A 17,630-nucleotide genomic window follows, 5' to 3' on the forward strand; every position below is an offset into this window, starting at 1 on the left:
AGGTGTCATTGTTTTAATGATTTAAATTACCACCTTTATGCTGATGAGTTCCAGGAGCATGTCTTTAGTTTGGACCTCACTGCTGACCTCCAGATCCATAGGTACAACTCAAACCTCCCCATCTGGGTGTCCTGTAGAGGTACCACATCATTTTCCTAATAACCTTTTCCTTTTATGTAGCCACTCCTTTGATGAAACACTCAGCTAGTACAGAAAATGAGCAATCATCTTTGAGATTTTTTTTCCTTTATTCAGCTTCTCTTCACATGCAATCCAATCACCGAATTCAGTAAATTCTATTCCCAAATATCCCTCAAATCTTCCCTTCCTCTTAATCTATTTCAATAATATCTTCTTTTCAGGATTTCTTTCTGAGGCTTTGTCATAGTGCCTGAAATGTAACAGAATGACATCATTTTACTCATTTTGCCCAACTGGTAACTGGTACATATTTGGTAGATATTTAAAGGGTACAGACATTTGCTACTGATGCTCCTTTGTTGATAGCAGTGCTCAATGAAATCTTGAAGCATTGGCGAGCAGACAGAAAACTAGTGGAGCCTTCATGATACACTTTTATTGATCCTAGAATGACTGATTGATTGCAGGCATTGGTGAGAGGCTATGCAAAGTTTCAAGTTCAGCTTTAAGGGATATGGTTTCATGAAGGTTTGTGCTTTTATCCCATAATAAAAAGTTCTCTCCAAGTTCAGCCCCTCTCCAATCACCATAAAATCTACACTCCATTGTATGCAATGTCTTACTCGTCAGGAATAAAAAACATAAACACTCCAGTTCAATCTTTGCTCTCAATTCAGAGATTCACAGGGTTCTAAACCAGAGACGTTGTCTTCTTATAGACTTTTGATGTGATCTCTACATTCATCATTTACCCTTGGGAAAGTCCCATATTGGCTCTATATCCTACTGACATCTCATACCATGGATAATATATGAAGAAGATGAAGCTATCTGTTTTACTAGAACAAATAATCCTAAAATTTGCCTGGAACTACAAAAGACCCAGAATTGCCAAAGCAATGCAAAGGAAAAAGAACAAAGCTGTGACATAACCCTCTCAAACTTTAGACAATATTAGAAAGCTACAGTAATCAAAACAGTGTGATATTGGCACAAAAACAGACATATAGATCAGTGGAAGAAATAGAGATCCCAGAAAAAGGCCCACACACTGATAGTCAGTTTATCTTTGACAAAGGAGGCAAGAATATACAATGGAGAAAAGAAAGTCTCTTCAGCATGGTTGCTGGGAAAGCTGGACAGCCTGATGTAAATCAATGAAATTAGGACATTTCGTCAAGCTACACACAAAAATAAATTCAAAATGGTTTAAAGACATAATATAAGATGTGACATCATAAAAATCCTAGAAGAGAACATAGGCAAAATATTCTCAGACATAAATCATAGTAATATTTTCTTAGATCAGTTTCCCAAGGCAAAAGAAATAAAAGCAAAAATGGCTAAGGTGTCCAGTTATTTTCTCAAATGCCAATCCAAATATTGCTGTGAAATGTTTTTAGATGTAATTAACATTTAAATCTATAGATTTTAAGTAATGCATATTTCCCTGCATAATGTGGGTGAGCCTCATCCAATCAGTTGAAGGCCTTAAGAGCAAGGACTGAGATTTCCCAAAGAAGAAGGAATAAAACCTCAAGACTGCAGCATAGAAACCCCACCTGTATTTGCTTTGTAGGGCTGCCATTACAAAATATCACAGACTAGGTGACAAACAATGGAAATTTATTTTTTCACAGTTTTGGAGGCTGGAAGTCCAAGATCAAGGTAGGCAGTTTGGTTTTTCCTGAGGCTTCTCTCCTTGCCTGCTGACAGCCTTCTTCTCCTTGTATCTTCTCATGGCCATTCCTCTGTGCTCATGCATCCCTAATGTCTCTTTCTGTTCTTATAAGGACACAAGTCATATTAGATTAGAGCCCCACCCATAGGGCCTCATTTAACCTTAATTACTTCTTAATGGCCATATCTTCAAATATAGTTACATTGTGGGTTAGGGATTCAACATATGGATTGTTGAGGGAGGGGAGAGGGGTGGGAACAACTCATTCATTACATTACCTGAATTTCCAGTCTTTCTGGTCTATCCTGAAGATTTCAGACTCAAGACTGCAATATCAGCTCTCACCTGACTCTCCAACTTGCCAGCCTGCTCTGTAGATTTCAGACTTGCTGGCCTCTACAAGTACAGGAGCCAGCTCCTTAAAATATATCCATCTCTCTCTCTCTCCTTTCTGTCTCTGTCTCTCTGTCTCTTTCTCTGCCTCTTTCTATCTCTGTCTCTCTTTTTTTATGTGTGTGTGTACATATGTCTCTCTGTCCGTGTCTCTGTATCTGTCAGATAGACAGATGAGTACTTTGGGTTCTGTTTCTCTAGAAAACCATGACAAATACATTAGTATATCCAAAGTATTATCATTTCTATATGTAATCAATATTAAAATTATTGAGATATTTTACATTCCTTTTCAGACCAAGTCTTTGAAATCTGGTTTGTATTTATGCTTATAGTACATCTCAAATTGGACTGGCCACATTCTAAGTGCCCAATAGCCACATGTAGCTAGTGGCTATTGCATCACACAGTGTGGGTTTAGAACAAATTAACAAGATGAAGTGGAAAGCAGAGTACATGTGAAGCCATAGATCTATCTTTGAATTCCATGCTGTCACTGGGGCTCAGTGAATGCTAGCTCTAATTTCTACTCTCCTAACTGGAGGAACTCTCTGAGCCTTGGTGCCCCTGTACATAAGTGAGGGATACTAGTATCTACCCTGGAAGGATATTGTGAAGATCCATTGTAAAGACCTTAACAGGGTGCCTGGTAAAGCACAGAAGCTCAATAAACATCAGGCATTTTCTTTTCCCTCTTAGTCTTCATTTCTGTTTTCTATCTTCCCTATTTAATAAAAAGGTCTGTGTTGGTTTCATATGTGTTTCTCCAGTCTAGTATATTGGTACGTGCTCAATAAACACTTGTGGAATCAGTGGTCTTATGTCACGTTGTTGATTTATATTTTCCTTAATGCATAATTCTTAAAATCACGTTTGCAGGACTTGCAAGTTGTGGAGCTATTGACACTGACGGAGAGATGAGTCAGTTTTGAGTTCAGGGATTTGAGGGAAATGTGGCAGCATCACAAATAAAACCAACCAGATGAGATGTACCAAGACATTTCTGACATAAGAGTACACCAAATTTTTAAGTTCATAACTGCATATAATTTCCATTACTGAGGATAGATTTGACAAGAGTTAATGAGATGGGATGTATTCTCATTAAAGAAAAAAATAGGAAACACATTCACACTGAGTCACAGAAAAATCTAGTTTGGATGAAAATGTTTTTCCCCTGCCAGGGGGTACATCAAAGACCTAATTCATTTGCAAAAGTAAAATTTTCTGGTAATTGACATTTCATGAGGATACCTGATATATTTTTTAGTCAGGGTTCTTTAGAGAAACAGAACAAAAAGAAGGTATATAGATGGATAAAGAGATTTATTCTAAGGAAGACGCTCACATGATTATGGAGGCTGACAAGTCCCAAGATCTTCAGTCAGCAAGCTGGAGACCCAGGAGAGCTGATGGTATAGTCCCAGTCTGAATACCAGTAGGCTTGAGACCCAGGAAAAGCTGATGTTTCAGTTACAGTCTGAAAGCAGGAAAACAACTGATGCCTCAACTCAAAGGCAGCCAGGCAGGAGTTTCCTCTTGTGCAGGAAGTTCAGCCTTTTGTTATATCCAGGCCTTCAACTGATTGGATGAGGCCCATCCGCACTGCAAAGGGCAATCTGCTTTACTCAGTCTACCAATGCAAATGTTAGTCTCATGGATTAATACCCTCATTGACATCATCATCATTATCAGCAGCAGCATCATAAATAACTTTTGACCAAATGCCTAGACACCCTATGACCCAGTTAAGTTGACACATGAAATTAATCATCATACGTATCGTACTGGCCAAGTACAATAAATATGCTGTCACACATGTCAGAGCTCAGTATGTCAATAAAGCATTCCTTCAGAAAACTGCTCTCTTTTTCCTTCCTACTCTGCTTCTTCTCAGTACACTATTTTCTTCCCTCTTCCTCACATAAGTGATGCACTGCTCTATGCCATGCATTTTACCAGATACTCTTTCACACTGTCCCCAGGGGAAGTGGGAAGGTCAGGAAAACTCATCAAAGTGGCAATAACCTTGCAGAAGCTGTTGCAGCCCAAGCTGTTGCTCCGCTTGGTCTAGTTGAAAATTCAACTTCCTCAGTGTCCCATACTTTGTCAAACTTGGGAAATGTGATTTATACAAACTACATTCAAGAGACTTCTGTACAAGCCAGGGGGGAAAACTGTTTAATTATAATGGGAGATAAAATTGCCAGAGGGTCCTCTATCCAAAGCATTCCTTCTTTCCAAAAGTTGTATCAGAAATCAAATTATAATCCAAATATCACTTAGTGAGTATGAATTCTGAGTAACTGGGAGTTGAATTAAATAAGATGTTCAATGACATCAAGCAAAGTATAACTAACACTACAACTTTAATAATCACCACCAGAAAGGACAAATCTTTGGAAAAAAATTTCCCCAGAATACTCTGCCAAAGCGTACTTCATTGATTCTTTACTTTCTTCTTTCTTATGCCAGGCTGACCAACTCTATTTCTTTTTAACATATTATTTCTTTTAAAAATATTCTATTTAACAGGTTACCAGTCAAGTCTTACTGGCTTAAAGTAGGAAGACTTCCATATTTCTGCTCTTAATTTTCTAAAGTTTTCAAAGAGAAGTTCATGGTTTGACTTTCCTTTCATTAATATTCATTTAATCTTTATAGCAATTCTGTTCTTTTTTTTTTTTTTTTTGAAATGTAGTTGATTTACAAGGTTATGTGTAGGTATACAGCAAAGCAATTCAGTTATACCTACACATACATATATGCTTTTTGGATTCTTTTACATTATAGCTCATTACAAAACATTGAATGTAATTCTCTGTACTAAACAGTAGGTTCTTGTTTTTATCTATGCTATGTATAGTAGTGTATACGTATTAACCACAAACTCCTAATTGTTCTGGTGATCTATGCAGATTAATCTTTTGCTATTAAGAATGTAGTAATTTTGCCTTATGTTTAAGTCTTTAAGCCATTTTGAGTTTATTGTTGTGTATGGTGTGGGGGAGTGTTCTAACTTCATTGATTTACATGAAGCTGTCCAGTTTTCCTAACATCACTTATTAAGGAGACTGTCTTTTCTCCATTATATATTCTTGCCTCCTTTGTAAAAGATTAATTGACTGTAAGTCTGTGAGTTTATTTCTGGGCTCTCTATTCTGTTCCATTGATCCATATGTCTGTTTTTGCGCTAGTACCACACTATTTTGATTACTGTAGCTCTGTAGTATTGTCTGAGGTCTGGGAGGGTTATTCCTTCAGTTTGTTTGGTTTTTTTTTTTCAATATTGCTTTGGCAAATCTGGGTCTTTTGTGATTCCATATAAATTTTAGGACTATTTGTTCTAGTCCCGTGAAAAAGACACTATAAAACTCCTAGAAAAAAACATAGGTAAAACATTCACTGACATAAATCTTAGTAATGTTCTCCTAGGGCAGTCTACCCAGCAAATAGAAATAAAAGTAAAAATTTTTAAATGGGACCTAGTTAAACCTATAGCATAGGAAACTATAAACAAAACAAAAAGACAACATATAGAATAGGAAAAATATTTGCAAACAATGTAACTGACAAGGGCTTAATCTCCAGAATATACAAACAGCTCATACAACTTAATAGCAAACAAAAACCCAATCCAAAACTAGGCAGAAGACCTAAACAAGCAATTTTCCAATGAAGACATACAAATGACCAATAGGCACATGAAAACATGCTCAGTATCACTAATTAGCAAAGAAATGCAAATCAAAACAACAATGAGGTGTCACTTCACACCAGTCAGAATGGCCATCATTAAAAAGTCCACAAATGATAAATGCTGGAGAGGATGTGGAGAAAAGGAAACCCTCCTACACTGTTGGTGCAGCCATTTTGGAAAACAGTATTGAGATTCCTTAAAAAATTAAAAATAGACTTGAAAACTAAAAACATGATCCTACAATCCCACTCCTGGGCATATATCTGGAGGGAAATCTAATTTGAAAAGATATATGCACCCCAATGTTCATAGAAGCATTATTTACAATAGCCAAGACACAGAAGCAAACTAAATGTCCTTCAACAGATGACCGGATAAAGAAGTTTGTGTGTGTGTGTGTGTGCATGTGTGTGTGTGTGCATGTGTGTGTATGTATGTATGTGTAGATATAGATATATACATATACACGTGTGTGTGTGTGAATATATATATATATATATATATATATATATATATATATATATATATATATATAAATGGAATTCTACTCAGCTATAAAAAAAATAAAATAATGCCATTTGCAGCAACACGGATGGACCTGGAGATCATCATTCTAAGTGAAGTAAGATACAAAGAGAAAGAAAAATACCATATGATATCACTTATATGTGGAATCTTAAAAAAAAAAAAAAAAGACACAGATGAACATACTTGCAGAACAGATTCGCAGACATAGAAAACAAACTTATGGTTACCAGAGGGGAAGGAGGTGGGAAGGAATAAATTGGGAGTTTGAGATTTGTAGATAGTAACTACTATATATAAAATAGATAAACAATAAGTTTATATTGTATAGCACAGGGAACTATATTCAGTATCTTGTAGTAACCTATAATGAAACAGAATATGAAAAGGAATATATGGATGTATATGCGTGACTAAAAGGTTATGCTGTACACCAGAAATTGATACAGCATTGTAAGCTGCCTATATTTCAATTTTAAAAAGATATTAAAAAATAGAAATTTTTTTTTAATTTTTAAAATGTAGTAATCTATTGCTATCACAAAATGTAATGGCTTAAAGTATGAACCATTTTATTAGTATCTCTGCTATTCTCAGCACATTCTCAATGTTATTATCAGCTCAGGGTGTTGGCATAATTAGCGCTGGGATGTTCTAATATTTTTAAATGATGTTTTGTGTCTTCCTGACAATTTCTGGAGGGATTAACTTTTATATTAACAGCCTTCTAAACGTTTTTCACTCCTTACTGCTTACATAATCATGTCCCTCTTCTGTTCTTACCTCTTAGAAATACTGAGAGTGAATGACTAACTGATCTTTTAGATTACTTCATTTTAAAATGTTAATTATGGTTAAAAACAGAAGGTGACATCCTCTCTTAGATAAGATCACTCTCCAATGCCTTAAGCTAAAGGATCTGGTAGCTTTGAAATACAAGCATCAAAGCAGTGTAAGTAGAAAAAAAATTTTGTTCTGGGAAGGGGATATTTGATTTTGAGAAATTAATTCATTTATAGGAAAACACATATTAACCCACAAGACATAATTCTTTAGTAAGAACTACCCTTTGGTGACAGGCAGCCCAGGAAGGTAAATTTATACTTAATAAAAAAAAATTTTAATCACATTAATCTTTATAAAGGGTTTATAATCTGACAAAATTCCCATTCTATAAATAATTTTGAATGAAGAATCACAAGGCAATTGAGGTATCTGGCTTTTGCCCTCATACCTTATGATACTAAGCATTGCTACTTAAAGGATCTCTTAAGAGAAGGATTCATTAGATTCCTGATACTTCTAGGTTACTAGAATGCTGAGACTTCAGAAGACATTTTTCTTTTGTGGTTTTCCACAGAAAATCATGAAGTACAAGAGATTACTTTTAACCTGCTGTGTTTATTTATTCAACAAATATTTGTTAAACATTGCTATGTGGCAAGAAATGACAAAGATGCAGGAGACACAGCAATGAACAGGCATGACACCTGCCCCAAGGGAACTTAAATAAAAGCTCTTAAGCCTGGAATCATTGGAACTTTCCATATGGGTCTTTCTTCTTTTCATCGTTTCTTCCTTTCTTTCTTTCTTTTTCTTTCTTTCTTTCTTTCTTTCTTTCTCTTTCTTTCTTTCTTTCTTTCTTTCTTTCTTTCTTTCTTTCTTTCTTTCTTTCTTTCTCTTTCTTTCTTTCTCTCTCTTTCTTTCTCTCTCTCTCTTTCTTTCTCTCTTTCTCTTTCTTTCTTTCTTTCTTCCTCTCTCTCTTTCTTTCTCTCTTTCTTTCTTTCTCTAGCTAGCTATCATATTTCTACCAGAGTGTAATGGTTAAGAAAACAAATTCTAGAGGTAAAAGGCTAGGACTCATAACCCAATTCTATGAAGAAAAAGAGTTTTTAAAAAATAATTGATTAGAATGATAGATAGATACATAGATACATAGATAGATAGATACATAGCTAAAGAAATTTAAGCCAGGCTCCTATATAAAGCAGAATTCTGATAATCATCACAGTTAAGGCCCAGATTCACTCTCTAGGAGCAACTTTTTATTCATAACTACATTGTTTTTTCTTTAATAAATGGTTTTCACAATATTCTTTGACAAAAAAAACCTTAAATATTTTACAAATCATTATGGTCAACCGTATTTTTTGTTCTCCCTAGTGAACCACTTGCCAATGAAACACAGTTTCATTTTCACTTTCTCAAAATGATAGTATAAAAAAAAAACAGAAGTGAAAGTATGAATCATAATATAATCAGGAGTTCATAGTGAGCTATCCATTTATAACTCAGAAACCACAGGGTATTTCCAAACTGATGTCATTCATAGAAAGAATGCCATGTGTTGAGGAAGAAGAAGAAAAATTACCTAGGTCAACTGGGGGATTTAGAATGCATGTGGGATATTCCCAGCTAATTTTTTTTTAATTTTATTGCAAAGATCAAGTTGTATTTCCAATACTTAAATTGACACTCATCTTGGAAATTACACAGTGGATTCTGGGTTATACTTTTTAATTCTGATAACTCAGATGATGTACACTGAGATTTTACTTCAGAAAGCATAACACTAGTATAAAAGCTTTTTATAATTCAAGATTTTCTTTTAAAAAAACTGTATAAATATTAAAATTATCATGATATTCCTTACTGTTGTTTTGCTTATAAGAAAAAATTATTGTCTCTGATCAAATTATTAAAATTGATTTTATTTTATTCTTTTTTAGCAGAGAAGAAATAAATATGTTTTATTTTTTCCAATTAAATCATTATAATGGTGTATTTCCTTTCCACTGTGTTGAATTTTTTAAGAACTTAAAGAAGATTATAGTATATGTTAAATAACTTTGTGATATTACAGAAAGGAAACATTATCCAGAAAATACTTTCCTCTGGAGTGTCTATATTTGGTCAGAAAATAATTTGGCTGTGTTAGTTCTGCCATATTTGCTGTTGTGTTTGCAGGTTGGTTGGTTGTTTCAACTCAGCTCCTAATGTTCAGTTGTGAGGCCAGGCCAGTTGTACCCTTTTTCAATCAGTTGAATGTCCCTGGGTCCCCATTAGTCAATGTCCATGACATGCATGAGGGCTTTCACAGAGGTCATCCCATTCACCAATCCAGGTAACACAACCAGTTTGCTCTTTGGTTTATGAGGTTTACCTATCAGTCTAGTGGCTTACCCACAATGTTCAGTCCTGATCCCTGCTGTAACTGCTTTGTTGTCCTGGATCTTTCTGTGGGGTTGCTAGTGAATCTGACAACAGGATAAGTTGACTTCATGTGATTGAGGAACAAATTTTAAAATACATCAGAAAATTAAATTCCTCCTCATTTCATATACAAATAGGAAGTCCACATGGATTAAAGACTTAAAGACTAAAAACAACCCTCAAAATTTAGGAGAAAAGGCAGGATATTATCTCGTAATATTGAAGAAAGATCTCTTAAAATATAAAAGGGTTCATCAGTTGTAACACATGTACCACTCTGATGGGGATATTGATAATGAGGGAAAGCTATACCTGTGTGGGAGCAAGGAGTTTATGGGAAATCTGTTACCTTCTGCTCAATTTTACTATGAAGCTAAAACTGCTCTAAAAAATAGTCTATTAAGAAGACAGAAGGACCAAATGATTAAATACAACTAAAAGATGGATAAATTTGATAATACAAACATTTTAAATTTTTATACATTAGCCATCATGAAGTTAAAAGGTGAGCTAGAGACAGAGAAAATATTTATAAGGCATTTGAGAAATAATTGCAATCTAGAATATATAAAAATATCCTATAAGTGAGAAAAAGACAATAATCCCAGTAAAGAAATTAATATAAACCTTCAGTTCACAGACAAGAAGTTCTATATGACCAATAAAGGTATTTTAAAAAGTTATAACTTGCTAGTAATAGAAACATGCAAATTAAATCAAGATACCCTTTCATGTCGTCATACTGGAAAAAATTCAAAAGCTTGTTGATGACAAGCAGTGGTGAGGAAGTAGGGGAAACAGGAAATTTCAAATTCTTAGCATTAATTACTGATGATTAATGAACATTGAAGTTTTAAAATAGGGAGTGTAGTTTAAATTTGAGAAGACAAAAGATTAAGAGATTAAGAGACCAAATTGGTACAATGTTAAAAGCTCTTTGCAATGGCTAGCAAAGTTTGAAGGTTAGGACCCATAAAGTCAACTTCTAAAATGTAAATTCCAAAAAACTCTTGTACAGGGACACAAGGACAATTCATTGCAACACTTTTTTGTAATTTCAAGATGTCTTCCCCTGGGGGAATGGATACTCTTGATTTCAATTGTTTCACTATCAAGCAACCGTTTCCTATATGGAGTCTTACTACTCCCTTCTTAATATAGTTGGAAATCAGACACTGACCCTATCTCCTTGCTCCCACTGACTCCTCCCTTCTCCTCCTTTTCTACAGTTCTCTATTCTCATGAGAATCTCTTTCTAGCTTGGAAAATTCCCCTCCCATCATCTCTGGCCCAGATACTTTCTTGTTCAATGCCCATAAATTCTCTTTCATTTTGCCTTTTCTGGCAATCTTGCCTGATTTCTCCTTCAAATTTGAGTTACTGGCAATTAATAGCCAGAAATATTATCCTGCCTCACACTTCTCCAGGATCTGCTTGAATGAGGAGAAACAGAGAGAGGAAAATATATACATAGGGAGAAGGAAAAGTATAGATTAATCATTTCAAATATTATCCTACTATAGTCTTCTAGCACATCTTGGACAGTCAACCCCATACAAAATTGATGCCTAGCATTGTAGGTGGGGTGAGGAGGGGAGCGTGGATATCTGGCAAATTTATTGACTCATCTGGAGGTTTCTTCTCATACTTGGAGTAGATGAATCTCCATCCATCAATAACCTTATGCTGCCCTCATCCTCCCTGCCCTAGGAGCCGAAGCTTGTCACATGTAAGGGCAGAACTTCTCAGGAAGGGTATCACTGCATGGTTGCAAGTAACTAGGAAGAGTTGCCCCAGGCAACCTAAAGACTGTGTAGGGCTGTCAGTAATTGCAAGTAACTTGAGTGGTCTAGCTCTTCTCTTCCTCTTCAATCAACATCCTTCTCTAAATTTCTGTGCATAAAAAGTTAGAAGCAGCTCCCTTTTCCCATTTAGGGAGGAGATAATAAGACTGGCTGCCATATTGCTGTCCAGCTCTCAACTCACTCAGCATCCATCACCGGGATGGTGTTCCACCTTTTTTTGTCTCCTGACTGTGTCTTCCCTTTTGACATAATGAATAAATGAATAAATAACAAGTAAATAATCCCGCATATCTCCCTTAGGTAACAAATTTGAAGAATTGAGTGTATACTTTTCCCATTTTCTCTTTTGTCAATCATGTAACTATTTGGGGGTGGGGAGGGCTGTTTTTGTTTTACATTTCAATTGGAAAGCAGTCACTGTTTATTAACTGACCAGATTACAAAAATAATCAAGGAAGACACCTTATTTCATCCTTCAAATAAGTCTGTTGATTTGGTCTTTTCTGTTGCCAGTATCTCTACCTTCTACAAAACAGATGATCTTCTTCTTCATTCCACCTCATGGAGAAGATAATTTGAAGGACCAGCAGAAGTTTTTCATTTCTTGAAAGCATTGTTCAACCACATAGGTCTCAAGAATCAGATCCTCCATGCAGATGATTCCAGATTTAACAAGACAGCCAGCAATCACTGTGTTATCTATCAGGGCAATTCACATGCAATATATGGTTCCTCAGTTCTCAGCATGGTAACTGAAGCCTTGTTAATTTCACAAAGTTACCATTGAAGACATGGCGAAGGCAAAGAAGCTGCAACACTTTTCAGATTTTCGGAGTCACACCATGGATACTGATCCTAAACACTAACGACAGTCTGGGTCCCACAGGTACATGGAAGTTGCCAGGTTTTCTTGCCATCCTAGCCATTCTTGTCTCAGTTCTGTACATGTGCCTATATTCCTTGTGATGGTTCTTACCTTTCCATAGATAAGCTTCTGCCTTGCCCTTCAAAACATCTTTTTGGCAAACTCCTTTCTCAGGCACCTGATCTTTGGCTCTGAGAAATTCCTTCACTTTTTCTTAAGGTTGCTGGCACAGCAGGAACCATCTTTTTCTTCTCTTCTGCACCCTCCATGGTTCCAGCTGGAGAAAAGGACCAACCACATAACCTGTTTTTAGGTTTGATACTTTTTTAAAGGTTAATATTATTCATGTTACTCTGAATTTGCTTAATTTCATCTCACTGTATATTGTGAACATCCCTCCCATTTGGGATATTGATACATCCCAATATATCTTCCAATGTGTCCGTGTGTGTGTGTGTGTGCATGCATGTGTGTACATACACATGTGTCATGGTTTATTCAATTCTCTACTTGCAGAAATTCAGGCTGTTTACGGTTTGTTGACTAAAAACCATTTTACTAATAGCATTATACATATATCCCTTATCTGATGTGATTTTTTTAATGTAAGGTAGAATTCAAGACCTGGAATTGGTATATAACACATACTAGTTTCAAATGATTGGCACCAGGCTTATTTGCCAAAACAGTTGAGGAATTCACAATCCTACTACCAAAGTAAGGGAACATTCACATCCCTGAGTATCTGGCAGCAGTGGTTGTTATTACTTATTTAAAAAATTTGCGAATCTGACAGGAGGGGGGAAAAAAAGGGGGATATCTTACTATTGGTCCAATTCAGCATTCTAGGGTAGGGGCAAAGATGTAAATCCCAAGCAAAGATGCCTGAGAACCTGAAATCTTAGTTGCATCCACTGGTAGCTGTGTCTCCTGACCCTGATTTGAGACTGCATTCCTCCTTACAGAGGTCTGAGAAAGTTGGAAAGAGCCAGTGTTTTCCTTAGCAGTGTTTTCTTTCAGCTCAACAGGATTATGTCAACTATTATTACAAGGAAAGGCCATCAACATACCATTTTAAAAAGGAAAAGGTGTGTCCACCGGCTAAAGTAAATAAAAGGGCAAAACTCAAAGAAACAGTTTTAAAACCCAATAGTCACAATGGTACTGAGGAAGCTGGCAGGACAAAGCCAGGCTCAATGCTTATAAACTCAGGGTGCCTTCTGAACTTTTACAGCCTAATTTGGGAAATTAACCATGGAACAGCCTTGAAAAGATCTGATAAGGACATCGATATTAAAGAGAGTTTCAAATACTGTATAGAACAGGGAAATATATACAAGATCTTGTGGTAGCTCACAGAGAAAAAAAATGTGACAATGAATGTATGTATGTTCATGTATAACTGAAAAATTGTGCTCTACACTGGAATTTGACACAACATTGTAAAATGACTATAACTCAATAAAAAAAAAAGTTTTAAATAAATAAATAAATAAATAAATAAATAAATAAATAAATAAATAAATAAAGAGGGTTTCAAAATTGTATTAACTGTAGTCTCACTTTTGGTACCAATGATTGATACCAGTGATTTCAGAACTATTTGTGATTAATGAAAGGGTGACTGAGCATACATTATATGACACACTGATGCACGGACACATGTAATTCCATTTTACATCAAAACAGAAATTGACACAATTGTAACATTATGACCTTTGCTTAATTTTAATTCAAAGTCTGCAAGAATGCATTCTTCAGAAGTGGCAAGGGATTCAACTCCAGTTAAAAACAGTCCTATCAGCTGATAGGGGCAATCCATTGACTTTTCGAGGATGTGAAAATCATCTAAATATTTTAAATCGTATTGATCATACATTGAGGAAGAGGAGAGATTGAAAAGAAATAATGCGACAAAAAGAACCTTGGCCACAGTCACGGAAACAAGCGGAAAAACTTCTGGCACAAGACCCTGAGGCAGCTCAGAAATAAAATGTTCTATCTAAAACATAATAGAGTTTCTTGTACCTCAAGAAAGTACTTGGGTAGTACTTGCTACATCAGAGATCAGAGCAGAAAATAATGGTCTTCTACTATGTTAAAATACATATTATATATGTATATATATTATGAATCAAGGCATTGATGGGAAATACAGTGTAGAGAGACATTTTTGTGAATTAGCATGTGCACAGTTCTGTTTGCTTCTCACGTGGTATTATGATGTTTGTCAGTGTACGTGTTAATCTCACCAGTTAGACTATAAGCTTATAGGCAGAAGACTATTTTATTCATCTTTATAACAACCAAAATCTAGTGCAGTGTTGAGTACAGAGTACATGCTCTGTAAATGTGGATTGTAGAAATGGGAACATTGTGCAGGATGCTAAACCACTGGAAATATTGATCTAGTTAGGTCTGGTGCTATGCTGGAGCTATGGACTGAATTGTGTCACCCCAAAATTCCTATGCTGAAGTCTTAAACCTCCCCCAATATGATTGTATTTGGAGATGGGGCTTTTAGGGGGTCATCAGAGTGGAGTCCTCATCTGATAGGACTGGAGGCTTTCTAAGAGGAAGACAGAGATCTCTCTTAGCAAACACACCAAGGAAAGCTATGTGAGTACACATCTACAAGTCAGGAAAAGAGCCGGCTTGCCAGAACAGAATTGACCTGCACTTTGATCTTGGATTTATAGTTTCCAAACCGTGAGAAAATTAATTTCTGTTGTTTAAGCTACCCACTCTATTGCATTTTGTTATGACAGCCAACAACCCAGGAAAACTTCTGACACTTTTCATTGGTTTCACGACAATGAAGAAAACCAAAGAAAAATGACCTTTTAAAAGTCTTTATAATGATCCTCCAAGAAGAATTTCAGCACAATATTTGACGTGTATGAATTTAAGGGTGACCCAAAAGCTTGAGAATACTCCACAACAAAGTAGAGAAGAGAAGTAAAATTAAAATATGAGTTGTAAATTACTTTTAACAAAAATATTTTTAGAAAAAAGCTTGTAGGAACTTTTATTCAGGTCTGCATCTTGTTTGACAGAAGACTCTTTGATTGTGTTTGATTAACTCTGATAAAACGTTTCAGAATCCTTTCGACCTAACACAAATGCTCCATTCTCTTCTTAGATTCCATCAAGAATCAGTAACAAATCTCATAAGTTACTTTTCAGCTATAACCCTAGTGCATTTTCTAAACTGGAGAAAGGAAACCCTTCTTTCTTTAGTGTTCTTTAGGAAGCAAAAGAGCCCACAGAAAAAGAAATGTCATTTACTTCTCATTTTTGTCTCATGGGAGGACATGTTTTTATGTAGAGTTGGTCATCAGAAATCTGCAAGTGGAAATTAACAAGATAATTTGCAACTTCACCCTCACTATGGAGCCCTTGAATGAAAGCTGCCTTTATGAAGTAAAGGGACAAACTGAGAAATTTGACACATGCTTTACATGTTTATTATTATGATGCCCAAAATGAACATAATAGCGTAGATTTAGAAATCCAGATCTAAATTACTTTCTCACTTTACCCAACTCTTAAAGCAGTACAAGGATGAATGTTCTAAGCCATTAGCCCAAGGGTGTTTTACATCTTCATAACAATGCAAGCAACTGAAGAAGGACAGTAGTTTACTTCTCCTGAACAATTCTTTTTCTTTTTTTTTCCTTCAAAATTTGCATTAGCCCCAGCTAGTTGCTGGCCTGAAGATACCACTAATTTCTAGGATGTCCTGAGAAATGTCATCACCATCTCTTCAACAACTTTAAGAATTGTCAAAGTACTATGCAAACTTTTGAAAACTAAGGCTCAAAAATACATCCTCTTATACTTTTTAAGTCTTTTCATTGAGAATTATGTGCATCATGAATTGAATTAATTTTTCCTGTGGCAAAAATTTTGAAAGTTAAAATTCTGAGTTTTATTTTTTATTACATCCCTTTACTCTAAAGTATATATTCAAATAGATTTTCCATACTGTGTGGTATTGCACCATCCAGAGAACATTTGTAACTAAGTCAACATACACTGTTTCTAGGCACCACCAAGGAAATCATTTTGTTATACCCGTATTAAAATATTACCAGAGTAACGGGACTAAAACGACTCATTGTGTTGGTTGGAGTGCTCGGCACTGCAAGGGGTGTTAGACACACAATTGTGAATGTCTCTTTAAGAAGTCATAAGTGATTCTCTTCCAAAACATCAACCAGGACAGTGTGTTGGACCAAGTGAAAAGAAAATGAGGAAAGCTTAAAAGATCCAAGATCCTCCTCTCTGAGAACACACCTGCAGGCTGACTCTCTTCCTTGAGTCTTAGGAGAAACAGCACTTGCTTCTTCTCCTTTTTCCCTGCCTCCTTTGCCGGTTCTTCCTCATCTCCTGACGTCTAGGATCCGGAGGGCTCCAGAGCACAGTCGCTGGTTGCTTCTTTTTTATCTACACATTTCCTTTAGTTGATCCCACCCAGTCTCATGGCTGTAAGTACTATCCCCACACTAACAACTCCTAAATTTACATTCCCAATTGGAATCTCTCCTCTGAATTCCAAATGCCTGCTCAACAAATCCACCTGAAAGCCAGTTCAAACAAAATAATTAAAACCCAACTCCTGACAACCACCTATCTTGCCCCCTCCCCCAAGCTCCGGACCTGCTCCTCTCCAATCTTCCCCATGAAATATAGTGGCAACTCCAACCTTTCAATTATCAACCAAAAACTTCCTTGATGTTTTTCCTTCTTTTACACTCCACACAAAATTTGTCAGCCAATTCTATTTACTCTGTCTTCAGAACATCTCTAGAATCTGTATATCACACATCAGCCCGATCCAAGACATAATTACTTTTGCCTGCATTACTGCAATCACCTCCTAACTGTCTTTCTTGTTAGATGTTTGTCCAGCTTCAGCTTATCTTCCAAAGTACAGAAATAGAGATTCCATTAAAACAGAATCTAATTCCTCTACTCGCAACCTTTCCATGGCTTTCCAGCTCACTCAGAACAAAAGCTAAAAGTCCTCACCATGATATACAGGGAACTGGGTGATCAGGTCCACCTAACTTCTCTGACCACGTCTCCTCCTACTTTTTCATTCCACCCTAACTCAATTGGCTTCATTGCTGTTCTTTCAACAGAGCAGACAACCCCTGGTTCAGGCTTTGCACTTAATGTTCCCTCGGTCTGAAACATTCTTTCTCCCAATTATCCAAATGATCTTGGGAAGCAGTGGAGTACACACTTTAAAGTTTCAAATTTGTATTTCTTTTCAAATATTAGAACTCAGATTACTCATTA

General features: G+C 35.9%; 1 pseudogene; it reads right to left on the minus strand.

Moving 5' to 3' along the window:
• Positions 1–11,921: 11,921 nt before the first annotated feature.
• Positions 11,922–12,592, minus strand: LOC116152599 (large ribosomal subunit protein uL30-like; annotated as a pseudogene).
• Between the last annotated feature and the right edge of the window lie 5,038 nt (positions 12,593–17,630).

This window comes from Camelus dromedarius, chromosome 2, assembly GCF_036321535.1.
Source record: "Camelus dromedarius isolate mCamDro1 chromosome 2, mCamDro1.pat, whole genome shotgun sequence".
Classification (NCBI taxonomy): Eukaryota; Metazoa; Chordata; class Mammalia; order Artiodactyla; family Camelidae; genus Camelus; species Camelus dromedarius.